The sequence below is a fragment of the Nematolebias whitei genome, chromosome 6, assembly GCF_014905685.2.
Source record: "Nematolebias whitei isolate Nwh7 chromosome 6, NemWhi1, whole genome shotgun sequence".
Lineage (NCBI taxonomy): Eukaryota > Metazoa > Chordata > Actinopteri > Cyprinodontiformes > Rivulidae > Nematolebias > Nematolebias whitei.
Window position 1 is genome coordinate 26,526,819 of NC_056503.1, and position 12,355 is coordinate 26,539,173.

Below are 12,355 nucleotides of genomic sequence, written 5' to 3' on the forward strand. Positions count from 1 at the left end.
TCAAAAAATATCAAAGTGTTGCTGAACATGACCACATCCTGTACTCCACTCCTGATGTTGGCTCTTAGCGTCTTTGTGCTGTGTTGGAGACTGCAGACTCTGCAGCCGGAGGTTTGTTTAAGACGAACAGTTGGGAGTCTGGGAACAAAATCAATCAGATGTTACAACCTAATATTTGAGTTTGAAGAAGCTTGTTCTTCTAAGTAAAACTGTTTTTGTGTTTCTGCAGTTCTGGGGGAGAAGGGCATCACACCCTATCACTGTGCATCTACTGAGAACTAATAGCTTTGCAGCTTATTTATTAATAAATGTGATCAGACTTTATATTTAGGTTTAGAAAGCTGATTCAAAGTATTCATTCTAATATATAATTAAGTTACTAAACACCATGGGGTAAAATGACACACTTAGGACGGTTACCCATTATGAAATCTTTATTCATCCAAACTTGGACATGTGGGTGAAAAGAGTGTTTAAGAAGGGAACAGCTGTGCAATGTTGTGCAACAATGATAAAATATCTGTCATACAAAATAAGCAGGATGTTATGCTTTGACTTATTCATCTATAGATGATTTTAGACTCTGACTTTAAGTTTAATAAACAGGTTAACTCTGTTCTACAAAAAAAGCTGTAAGTGTGTGTTGACCAGATCTGACCTTGAAAAAAAATAGCCCGTGCATTTTTACAACCTACTGACAGTAGCTGAACTACTGCAATGCACTTTATGTTGGAGTCAGGCAGGTGTCCCTTTAACATCTCCAGATTGTCCAAAATGCTGCAGCTCGGCTCTTAATAGGAATTTATAGGTTTGATCATGTTTCACCAGTTTTGTCCTCCCTTCACTGGCTCCCTGTTCGTGTCAGAATTGATTTTAAAATTCTCCTGTTGACCTTTAAGTGCAGTAATGGCCTTGCACCCTCATACCTCTCAGTTCTGCTTCAACCATATGCTCCTTCTCGTGCGCTGACATCATCTGACCAGCTGGTTTTGTTTGAACCAAAATCCCATTTGAAGCTCAGAGGGGATCAGGCTTTTTCAGTCATGGGCCCTAAATTCTGGAACAATCTGCTCCTCAACATCAGACAGACCACTTCACTTCCTGCTTTTAAATCTCTCCTAAAAACACACCTGCTTTCACTGATGGTTAAAACAGTATGATTTGATTTAGTATATCATTATTTCTTGTTGTTTTTTTTTGTTTTTATTTTTAATACTTTTAATTACGTCTTGTTATTTTTTCCCTTATTTACTGCCTTGATCTTATTGTTAAGCACTTTGGTAGCAGCTGCTGTTTTAAATGTGCTTTATAAGTGAATTTGACTTTGACTTTATTTGTGACACAAACACCAAAGATAAACTAAGATTGTATCCAATAACAGAGAAAAGCCATCTATGTTGGTAGCATCCATACAAGTGCTAAAGATCTTCATTTCACTTTGCAGCAGTTTCCAATAACACTAACAGATTCTCTGCAACAAAGTCAATGTAAAGAGTGTAATGCTGTGTGTTTGAGTGTGTCTCTGTTTATGTCACAGCTGCGAGAATAAATGGTTGTTTCTTGTTTCTTTGTATTTTTCAGGTGGCTGTGACAGGGGCACACCCGGGGCAGGACCCATGAGGAGTCATAGAAGATGCTCACAGCCTGGGCGCTTCTGCTCTTCTTAGCCATGTGGGTGAGAAGCACCTGTGGTGGGCCGCTCTCCTTCCGTATAGGTAAACTTTGGAATAAAATGGAAATAATTTTGTGTATTTATATTCACAAATGTTCATGTTTAGTGTGAGTTTTATTAAAACCTAAATAAACTGATGCAGTAGAAATGTGACCACTAAACCTAACGCTAACCATTAAGATTTCATTATTTGAAGGGATTTTGCATAAAAGGCTCATAAACTCGGAACAAAATGTTTTCATAAGAACAACTTCTATTTTGAATAGATTGTGCTGTGTTTTTTATCAGTAATGATCAGTTTATGATGATAAAAGTATTGTTTACTCTGAGAAAGCCCAGGTCTTAGCAGCTCAGATTAAATTTTTAATAACCTTCTGATCTGTTGTCTTGTTGTAGACAAAAGTATGAACATTTATAAGGTTTCAACTGACTATGACTTAGTTTTCTTTCCTGTTTGCTCTCTTTTTTATATTTGCTCAACTGGTGGATTGGCATAACTTGCTTACAAAGTACTGTGCACATCTTTAAAACAACACGATTGCAACCTTTTTTTAAATTGAACACACCATGGACAAATCTACCAATTCGATTCTGAATAATCTTGAATGCATAAACAACAGCCTTTCTTGTTTTATTTACTGTCAGGTTTTTTTTTCCACCACCCTTCAGTTGGCTGAAAAACAAACCTCGTTTTCTCAGTGCAGTTGCATCATTGATGGATAATTGGGTGTCTGGCCTGTTGTTTTTTCCTTTACACAAGTGTCATCGCTGCACATCACCCAGCTTGTTTCCAGCGTACTTTCATTTTTAAGACATGAATATGCACTAGAACAAACACGCACAGCCACACACACATTTCAAAGCTCAGAGACAAACAAATGAATCAATGCAATCCCCCAAACACCTCAAGCTCACTGCCATTTCTGCTTCTGGAGATGATATTTAACATGGCTTTCCCATGAGTCCTGCCTGGGTGGCATAATGTCACAGCCTGGCCTTCTCTGAACGTGTCAGTGCCAAAAAACAACAACTTCCCACTTCTTCCATAATCCCACCAGGATCTTCAAGCATCCAGCAGAAAGCTCTGTGTGGGTGAACTTAATAACTACTCTGTGTTTCTGCTGCGTTAGTGGCAAATCCAGGGTTAAAATGGGCTTTTGTCAACATGTGACGCTGTGCATATGTCATCTGTAGACCTGAATACAAACAGAAAGTGGCCGGTTTGCTGTTTAAAAGAAAAGTAAAAGCAAATTGATTTGGCACAGTGATTTTACAAATAAAAATCTTTAGATGCGAGCAGTTAAACTTGGACTCGTACTTCATAACACAGCATTGTATATAAAATTGAACATGATTGGTGCAGTTAAAAAGGTAGTCAGTATGATCAGTTTTTACATTACTAATGAACTATAATGTTGATAAATTAAATGCTTTAAAGAGATTAATGAAGTATAACTGTTTTCACTCACAATATTGTGATTCACTTATTGCAGTTTCACCATATCAAGGTTTTTTTTTTTATCTGTTTTTTTTTATTTTCTTGGATGTGCAGTACATTACATTAATCTCCTTATCATCATCTTTTTCACCATTGCCAAAATGTTTGAGAGTGTATGAAGTAATGTTGCTACTTCACAGATTTTCACCTATCACAGGGGTCTCTGGAATGTAACTCCTGCAATAAGTGAGAGATCCCTGTACTCACAAGTTCCAGTTGATTAATTCATGCTGCAGACTCTTTCTATGATTTTACACACTACTGTCAGATTTCACCTAGCCAATAATAATAATATATTTTCACTCCGACAAGATGGGGTCTGTTTTTCGTTTTACAGTTTGTGCACTTTTGAAAAATAGTTAGACGAATGAGATTTTTTTTTTTTTTCATTTAGCCTTTATTTATACAGGTAGTCTCATTGAGCCACGAGAACTCATTTTCAAGAGAGACCTGTTTAGGGAGCACATGGTGGGGTTAAGGGCCTTGCTCATGGGCCCAGAGTGGGGCCACCACCCACAATTTTGATGTTGTCGGGGCCGGGGCGTGAACCGGCAATCTTTGGATCACAGGCCCACCTCTCTAACCTCTGCGCCACCACTCCCCAAATTCTTTTATAGAACAGGATTCATTTACTTGTTTTTTTTAGTTTCTGAAGAATATTATCACATACTTGGTTTCACCACAGGCTGAACCATCTCATCCTGAAGGATATTTCCCTCTGGCACTTGTGGGTGTGGACTCATTGAAATTCAGTGAACTCTATTTAGAAAAAGTTGCCTGAGATAAAAGAGAGAAGGCTTTAGATGTATTTTAGAACATGCATAAACCGTCCTTGATCAAGGCTTTTTATTGGTTTTGAAAATGAAAATTGTTTTATTTTATAAAGTCTATTATTAGTCACCTGGGTTTGAACTCAACTATTAGTTTTAATTTCAATAACGTAATAAAATGTTGGAGGTTTTTTTGACACTTGAAAATGTGTGATTTCATAAAACAATAGATGTCTGAATTCTAAAACATTTTGTAAAAAAAACAATCTAATAATTATCATTAATTTTTCATACATGACAAAACATTAATACTTTGATAGTCTGGCATGTGCTATACAAACATTTGAGAGAATTGTGTAATCTTTTCAACATTTATTTAGTATTTTTTATTTGAATAACAGTATTTTTTGTACATAGTGTAGTTTTATGAATTATCAGTAAATTTTATTTTAAGACCTGTTGAACATTTGTATACACTATTGCATTATGCACCAGGGATTGATGTACAAAACCAGGACCTTTTTTAATGCTTGTGTTTTTCATAAAGTTAAATCTTTATGATTATTTATGTAATGGTCAGAGTTAACAGTAGTGATATGTGTTGTGTACATTTATACAATAGCTGTGCAAAATTAAAAATCTGTGGATGAAGAAAAGTTTGAGGACTGATTTGCGACAAAAGGGTGACAGCAAAGGTCAAAGGAAAATTTTACAAGACAGTGGTGAGACCAGTTATGTTGTAAGATCTGTAAACGGTGGCATTGACAAAAAGACAGGAGAAAGAACTGGAAGTGGCAGAAATCAAGATGTTGAGGTTCTCCTTAGGAGTGACAAGGATGGATCAGATTAGGAATGAGATCATCAGAGGTACAGCACAGGTTGAACAACTGGGAGATAAAGTTAGAGAGACCAGACTGAGATGGTTTGGACATGTCCAGAGGAGGGACAGTTGGTATATTGATAGAAGGAGAGAAATGCAGCTACCAGGAAAAAGACAAAGAGGAGATATATGGATGCAGTTGGAGAGGACATGGAGGGAGTTGGAGTGAGGACAGAGGATGCAGAGGACAGAGTGAGATGGAGGACGATGACTCGCTGTGGCGACCCCTGAAGATGGAAAAGCCAAAAAAAAAAAAGAAGAAGAACTATACAACTCAGTGTTAGATTCTCAAAGATTTTGTAGGATTTTTTTTTCTGCCATTGCCTCAAATTATGATTTTGCTGTTGACCTTAGTCTGTTTTTTTTTCTTATTATTATTTTACAGCTGGAACCATATAGTTAATCAATGCATGACTTCCTTGTATGTAATTATTTCCTCAGCATAAACATTCACTGATTTTCTGTTCAGTCGTGTAGATTTGTGCATGCATTTACCAGCTCAACATACTTGTAGTTATATTCTCTGAGTTTTCTCTGATAAGATATTTAGTTTGATTCTTTTTGTAGTATTGTTGGTTTCAATCAATGTTTTGTCCTGCTGTGCTTTGGTCTTTTTTAGCTACCATTCATAACATACTGAATGTAGCTCTGGTTTGGTAAAATGAAATGAGAAACTTGCAAAAAATATTACAATCAAGTATTTTCCAAGTTTTTGGAATTAAGAAAGTACTCAAGAAAAAAACATGACTTTGAGTTATATTTCCATCCATCCATCCATTCATCCATCCATTATCTTCTGGTTGTTCTGGAGTCGGGTCTCTGTGACAACAGCTGAAGCAGGGAGGCGCAGACATCTCTCTGTCCCCAGCTACTTCTTCTAGCAATTCTGGAAGACCCCAAGACATTCCCAGGCCTACGAGAGACAATCTCTCCAGCGTGTCCATGTTCAGCTGGACATGCCTGGAGCACCTCCCTAGGAAGGCATCCAGATAGCATCCTTACCAGTTGCTCAAACCATCATAACTGGCTCCTGTGGAGAAGCAGCAGTTCTACTCCAAGTCTCTCACAGATAAGTGAACTTCTCACCCCATCTCTAAGGGAAAGTCCAATTACCCTTCGGAGAAAAAGCATTTTGACCACCTGTATCCACAGCATTGTTCTTCTGGTCACTACCCAGAGTACATTGCTATAGGTGAGGGTAGGAACGTAGACCAACTGATAAACAAAGAGCTTTACTTTACAGCTCAGCTCTCTCTTTACCACAATGGACAAAAGCTGCAATACTGCAGATGCCACACCAGTCCATCTGTCAATAGCCCACTCCATTCTTCCCTCACTCATGAATAAAACCCAAAGACACTTGAACTCCTACAATTGAGGCAGAACCTCACTCCCAACCCACGGAGAGCAATCCACCCTTTTCCAACTGAGGACCAAGGCCTCAGATTTGGAGGTGCTGATCTTCATCCCAGTTGCTTCTCACTCCGCTGCAAACCACTCCAGTGAGAGCTGAAGATCATGGTATGATGGTCTTTGATTTATATCTACAAATGAAAAACATCAAACAGTATAACTCAGAGCACAGTACTGTTATGATTTCATCAAATACAAATCTGAATCATATAAACACTGAGATATATTAACTGCTGCTCCACAGAGGTACCACAGTATTTTTTAACAACAAAAAAAAAAAGATAAAACATTTAAGCCTCTGAAGTAATCAGGGATTGTAAATTAGTATGTTTTTTATGTGCACAGCTGTGAGTTAGCAAACACCATGTGAAATGGAAAGTATGCAAAAACTGATGTATGCAATGAATTTGCCAACACTAAACTATATTTTTACATTGTTTTGTTTTTCTTTTTATCTATTCTGGGTAAATCAGTCAATGAAAATTGTGAAAAGCTCTGTCACTCGTTTATAAGAATTTGTATCAGATCTGCTTTAGCTCTTTGATTATACTACTAAAAACTGATCTCTATAAATTTTCTTCAACCATCTTCAAACAATGTAGCAAGACCTTGGATGGAGACAATGAAACCTTCAGCTATATAGAAAGAATATGGCAGCATACAATATATGCTGTGTTAGTGATTTTTTCTACTACACACACTCTTACACACACACACACACACACACACACACACACACACACTCACACATGCAATAGCTTGAGGCTTGTAATTGTAATATTTCCCAATTTATTTTGTGACATTACTATAAAAAAAAAAAAAACAGAGCATTCCAGTCTGTAGTACAGAGGGAGCAGCTCCCTGACTGGCTCCACAGGAAGAAGTCAGACAAATCGACCTGAGCTTCTTTGCTCTGTTTTCCACACTCAGCAGGAGAACACGATATAAGTTTCTCGGTGGACTAAATTCAATTGGTTTCACTTGCTCTGCAGCAGCAGCTGAGCCTGCACCATAGCTGCCTGCTATCCCTGAACAAGCATCACTGGAGCTGTTAGACTAGGAATCAGTTTGTTCTGGGACTGATGTTAGGAATGTAAAACATGCTGATCATCAAGTGAGAGCCACAACACTGTCTCCAGGGGAAGTAAATATAGTGTGTGCATAAACTTTGACTTCAGGTTATAGCCTGTTCAATTTGCAACAGTAAACATTACAATAAACATACTTCTCATACAGTTCATTGTGGTTATCTTGTTGCAAAGTACAAAAACACCACACACACACAGACATATATATATATATATATGTCTACATATATATATATATATGTCTACATATATATATACATACACACTATATACACATATACATATATATGTATAGTGAGTGAGAGTACTTTTTGAGGTGAGAGTTTTTTGGGACTGGAATTGAACAGGGGATGCAAGTGATTGACTACCAACTTTTTGAAAGGAACCGTTCTTATGCCTAGATGTAGTGACACACCATAATGGAAGTTATCTCGCTCCCCCCCCCCCCCCCCCAAGTTATCTTGCTCATAACATGCACTGACAGTCGGATGGCTGAATTGATGGGGCAGTGATGGGGGTATTCTCTGGTTTTGCTTCACACCGAGGGACAACAAAAGTGTGCTTTATTCCATAATCAAGGTGCAACAGCATGACAAGATCTATTCCCCATTGAGTTTTCAAGTGGTTATTAGGTACCACTAATAATATGGGTGGATGGCCTGAGGAGATTAGCATCAAATACACATAAATTCACTAATTAATTCACTAATATACTCAGGAGCTTGTCCATGCAGAGCCCTTAAACACCAATATTTTTAACAAGACTTCTAAAATTAACAAGCACCCAGTGGAGATTAAAGCAGGAGTCGTGTGAGAGCTGCTGTTTGTAATGACTTTTAATGATCACTGGTCAAAAACAGCCCCCATGTCTCGCAACACTGATTTAACAGTTCAGTTGGCCAGTAGGTTGCCTAATTTGTGAAGCTATGAAAATTTAATTTCTGGAATGTGTTTTAACCGATGTTCAATTTGTTTTAAGCTGAATTTGATCATTTGTAAAACTCAAAAGTATCTAAAAGAGCAGTGCAGCTGAATCTTGCCTGCCTTAATGGAATAAAAATAATTAAATCAGTGAAAATGAAGCCCACTGATGGAGACTGTGTTTTAAGGAACAACCAGCAAGTCAGTAGTTCTTACCTGTAAGTTCCATCAGTTCTATGCACTCAGTGACATTAAGTCCAGCTGCTGAGGCCACCACAGCTGAGTCATTGTGCCCTGGACTCCAGTCAGTTTCATTTTGCCCTCATTCACTGTAATTTCAGCTGGCAACTATGAACTCATTTAGCTTGCTGTTAAGAATAACTAGTTGAGGAAAGGGACATGAAATAAGTATCCTGGGTTGTTTAAAATGTTGTTGCCTTTTCTCTTTCCTCATTAAATTTATTAACAATTATTCTAAATAGAAGTAAAGCAGATTGATGGCCAACTGAAGACCCACAGGAGGAAACTTCCTAATTAATCTCCTGTCTTTTAATTACTCCACCATGTTTTGTATGAGTCATTAGTTTAGTGACACACTGTGTTCTCACAGACCTGAAACTACATGGCAGATTTGACATTTTTTAGATTTTTTTAGGTGACCGTCTGTTACAAGTGTCAACTGCCTAATTTGTTCTGTTTCACTGAGATACCAGAGAAAATAATGAGGATATTAATGCAGATAAAATAACCCTAATTACAGAACAGCATTTGTGCCTGGAGGCAGTGATATTCTTTCTTTAAGTCAGTCACTTTGTTTTGGGAAAAAAAAAAAATTGTTCTTGATTTTTGAGTTATTTTTAGAGCAGAATGGAGTCCAAATACATGCAGGGACACATCTTCTCCTCAGGGGTTGAAAGAAACAAGGAGAGCTTCTGATTAATCTGTAAGGTTTTAATTACCAGGGCAGGTGCTGGGACAAATCGTTTAGTTAAAGCCCCGGCTGGCAGATAGGAATGATGTTATGCTATTATACACATTTCTTTGCTCCTGAACTCGCTGCAAAAAATTCACAGTAAATCTGATAAGTACACACTATGCATGTAAATCATCTGAAAGCAATCACACACCATATGTACTCACTAAGGTAACATCCTCAATCACTGTAACCTCAATAGAATTTATGAAGACAAATTCATATATATGTGCTCATTTTCTTTTATACAGGTGAACTCCACATGCACTCTAAATGCATCCCCATCTTCTACTAGGAGCGAAACCTGCTACTTAAATTATTAACAAACCAATAACAAGCTGCAGGATCATGTTTGTGGATGTGTAATGGAGCTTTTCTCATGTTTGGAAGGGTCCATGGGTATACTTTACCTATAATTAACATAAACATAAAAGCAACACTTTGAGTTTAGCTCATGGAAAATGGGAGCAAAAACAAAAGATCTAAGACTTTATCCATGTGCACAAAAGGCCATTTTCTCTTAAATATTGTTCACAAATTTGTGTAAATCTGTGTTAGGGAGTACTTCTCCTTTGCCGAGATAATCCATCCACCTCACAGATGTGGCATCATGACAGCAGACAACATGATTATTTCATTATATCTAGTAAATGTCAGAAACCATCTCAGGGAAGCTCAGCTGCATGCTTGCCATCCTCATTAAGGTCTCCACCTGACTGCAGTTCATCGTCATAACCGACTTGAGTGGGCAAATGCTCACATTTGATGGCACATTGAAGAGGTGTTCTCTACATGGATGAATCCCAGTTTCTACTGTACAGGGCAGATGGCAGACATGTATGGCATCATGTTAGTGAGTAGTTTGCTGATGTTAATATTGTGGATCAAGTGTCCCATGGTCACAGTGGGATTATGGTATGGGAAGGTGTTTGTTATGGACAATGAACACAGGTGCATTTTATTGTTGGCATTTTGAATGGACAAAAATAACGCGAGAATCCTGAGGCACATTGTTTATTGCTGTGCCATTCATTTAATTCAATGCAATCTGCTGGTTTCCTTAGATGTATAATTTTTTACTAACTGGATTTTTTTAAGTGTAAATGTTTTCGAACATTGCTCTGAGACAACTTCTGTTGTGACTGCGCTATAAATAAACTGAATTTAATTTAATTCATCCACAACCATCACTGCATGTTGCAGCGTGATAATGCACAGCACCATATTGCAAGGATCTGTACACATTTTTTTTCCTCACTCGCTCTCGAGCAAGATGGATGCTTTTCTCCCTCTCCCGTCTCCCTCCTGCTTCTTTGCTCTGTCTTGTGTAATGGAGCTTCTATTTACACATCTTCGGAATCGTAAACTACTGTCATGGATCTGGTCAGCTGGACTTTCAAGGCAATTGATAACATTTTTTAAACCAAGCGACAGGGTCCTGGAGAATCCTCATACCCTGCTGAGACGCATGCGGTAAGGTACGTCTTGGATCCATGGGGAGATTGGAAGTTGATGTGCCTTTCCATATTGTCTCCGAAGGATGCTGAACATGTTTATATCATTGGAATCATGATAGCAGGGTTTCTGCTTTTTTGGAACCGTTGGATACCTATGTTATTGGCTATTGAAGAAGACGGCGACGGCAGTTTCTGTCGTAGTTTGCGGTTAGCAGCGAACCCAGAGTGCAGAACAGGGACTCAACTCGGCAGATATACAAAAAATATGTTTTAATGGTAAATAAAAGTACAAAATAAACAAGCTGACGGGGCAGCAAAACTTACATGAACAAGGCACGAGGAACTCAGGCGACAAGAGAGACACGGGGAACTCGAGGGACCAGGAAGACTCAGGACAGACTTAGGACAAGACTCAGGAGACCAAGGGAGAGTACCAACGAAGACGACCCGACAAAGGACAAGACAGAATAGGACTGCTTAAATACTGTGAGGAGACGAGACGCAGGTGGCAACAATGGAAACTAACGAGGAAGCACGAGGGAAACAGACACAAACCGGGCCACAGAAAAGTACCGTCCTAACAGTTTCAGCCATAGCAAATCTGCCGAGTGTGTGTGAAGGTGTGGTTGGGGCTTTGAGAATTCAAAATCAGCTGATTTATGAGCTCAACTGTAAGATGAAAGTGATTTGTGAGAATTGCAGGCCACTTGTAGCTTCTGGGACTCGCCAGCATGTTGGGGACGATCTTGGAGGAAGCTAATAAGCACGGACCAGTGGAAAGCCCACAAATCTGACCATTTTGGATCATCGAAAATACCAGATGAACTCAACAACAAGAAATTAGACTGGCTGACAAGAAATAACAGTCTGCTGGGAAAAAAATCAACAGTTGTGGCTTATCTGAATCTGACTCCCCTGTTTGGCCTTGAAGCAGGCCAACTTATCAAATTTCTCCTGCAATATGTGTAAACTAAAAAGGGCTCTGTTCTATCCACACCCCACCCCCATCCCCCAGAACACCAACATCTTATCAGGACTATGGTGCTATTTGGAAGTGCTTCATGGACAAATCTCACCGTCTTGTCGTCAAATGCATGTAATGTGTGTATAAATGTGCTTGCTGGTAGAGTTTTTTTATTTTTTTTTATTTGTGTCCTGACAAGGACAAGGTGTGAATAGATCCTTTTGTAATGCCACTATCCTCCCATCATTGCCTTTTCTATCTTAAGAACAAGGGGACGTGCTCTTAGGAGCAGCAGCATTGTGCACTATGCCCATCTTTCAGACGACTGTATGAACATAATCTCACTGTACTGTATTACGGTGCAATGATAATAAAGCTTATTCTGATTCTGACAATTCGCAGAAACGGAAAATGTCCCAGTTGTTGCATGGCCAGCATACTCACCGGACTTGTCACCCATTAAGCATGTTTGGTATGCTCTGGTTTTATGTTTACGGCAGCATGTTCCAATTCCTGACAATATCCAGCAGCTTCACACAGCCATTGAAGAGGAGTGGTCCAAACAGGCCACATTCAACAACCTGGTCAACTCTGTGTGAAGGAGATGGGTTGTACTGCATGAAGCAAATGGTGGTCATATCAGATACTGACTGATTTGCTGTTGTGTGATGCATTTATATTTTTATTCAGTGTTTAATAATGGGAAAGACTGAACATTA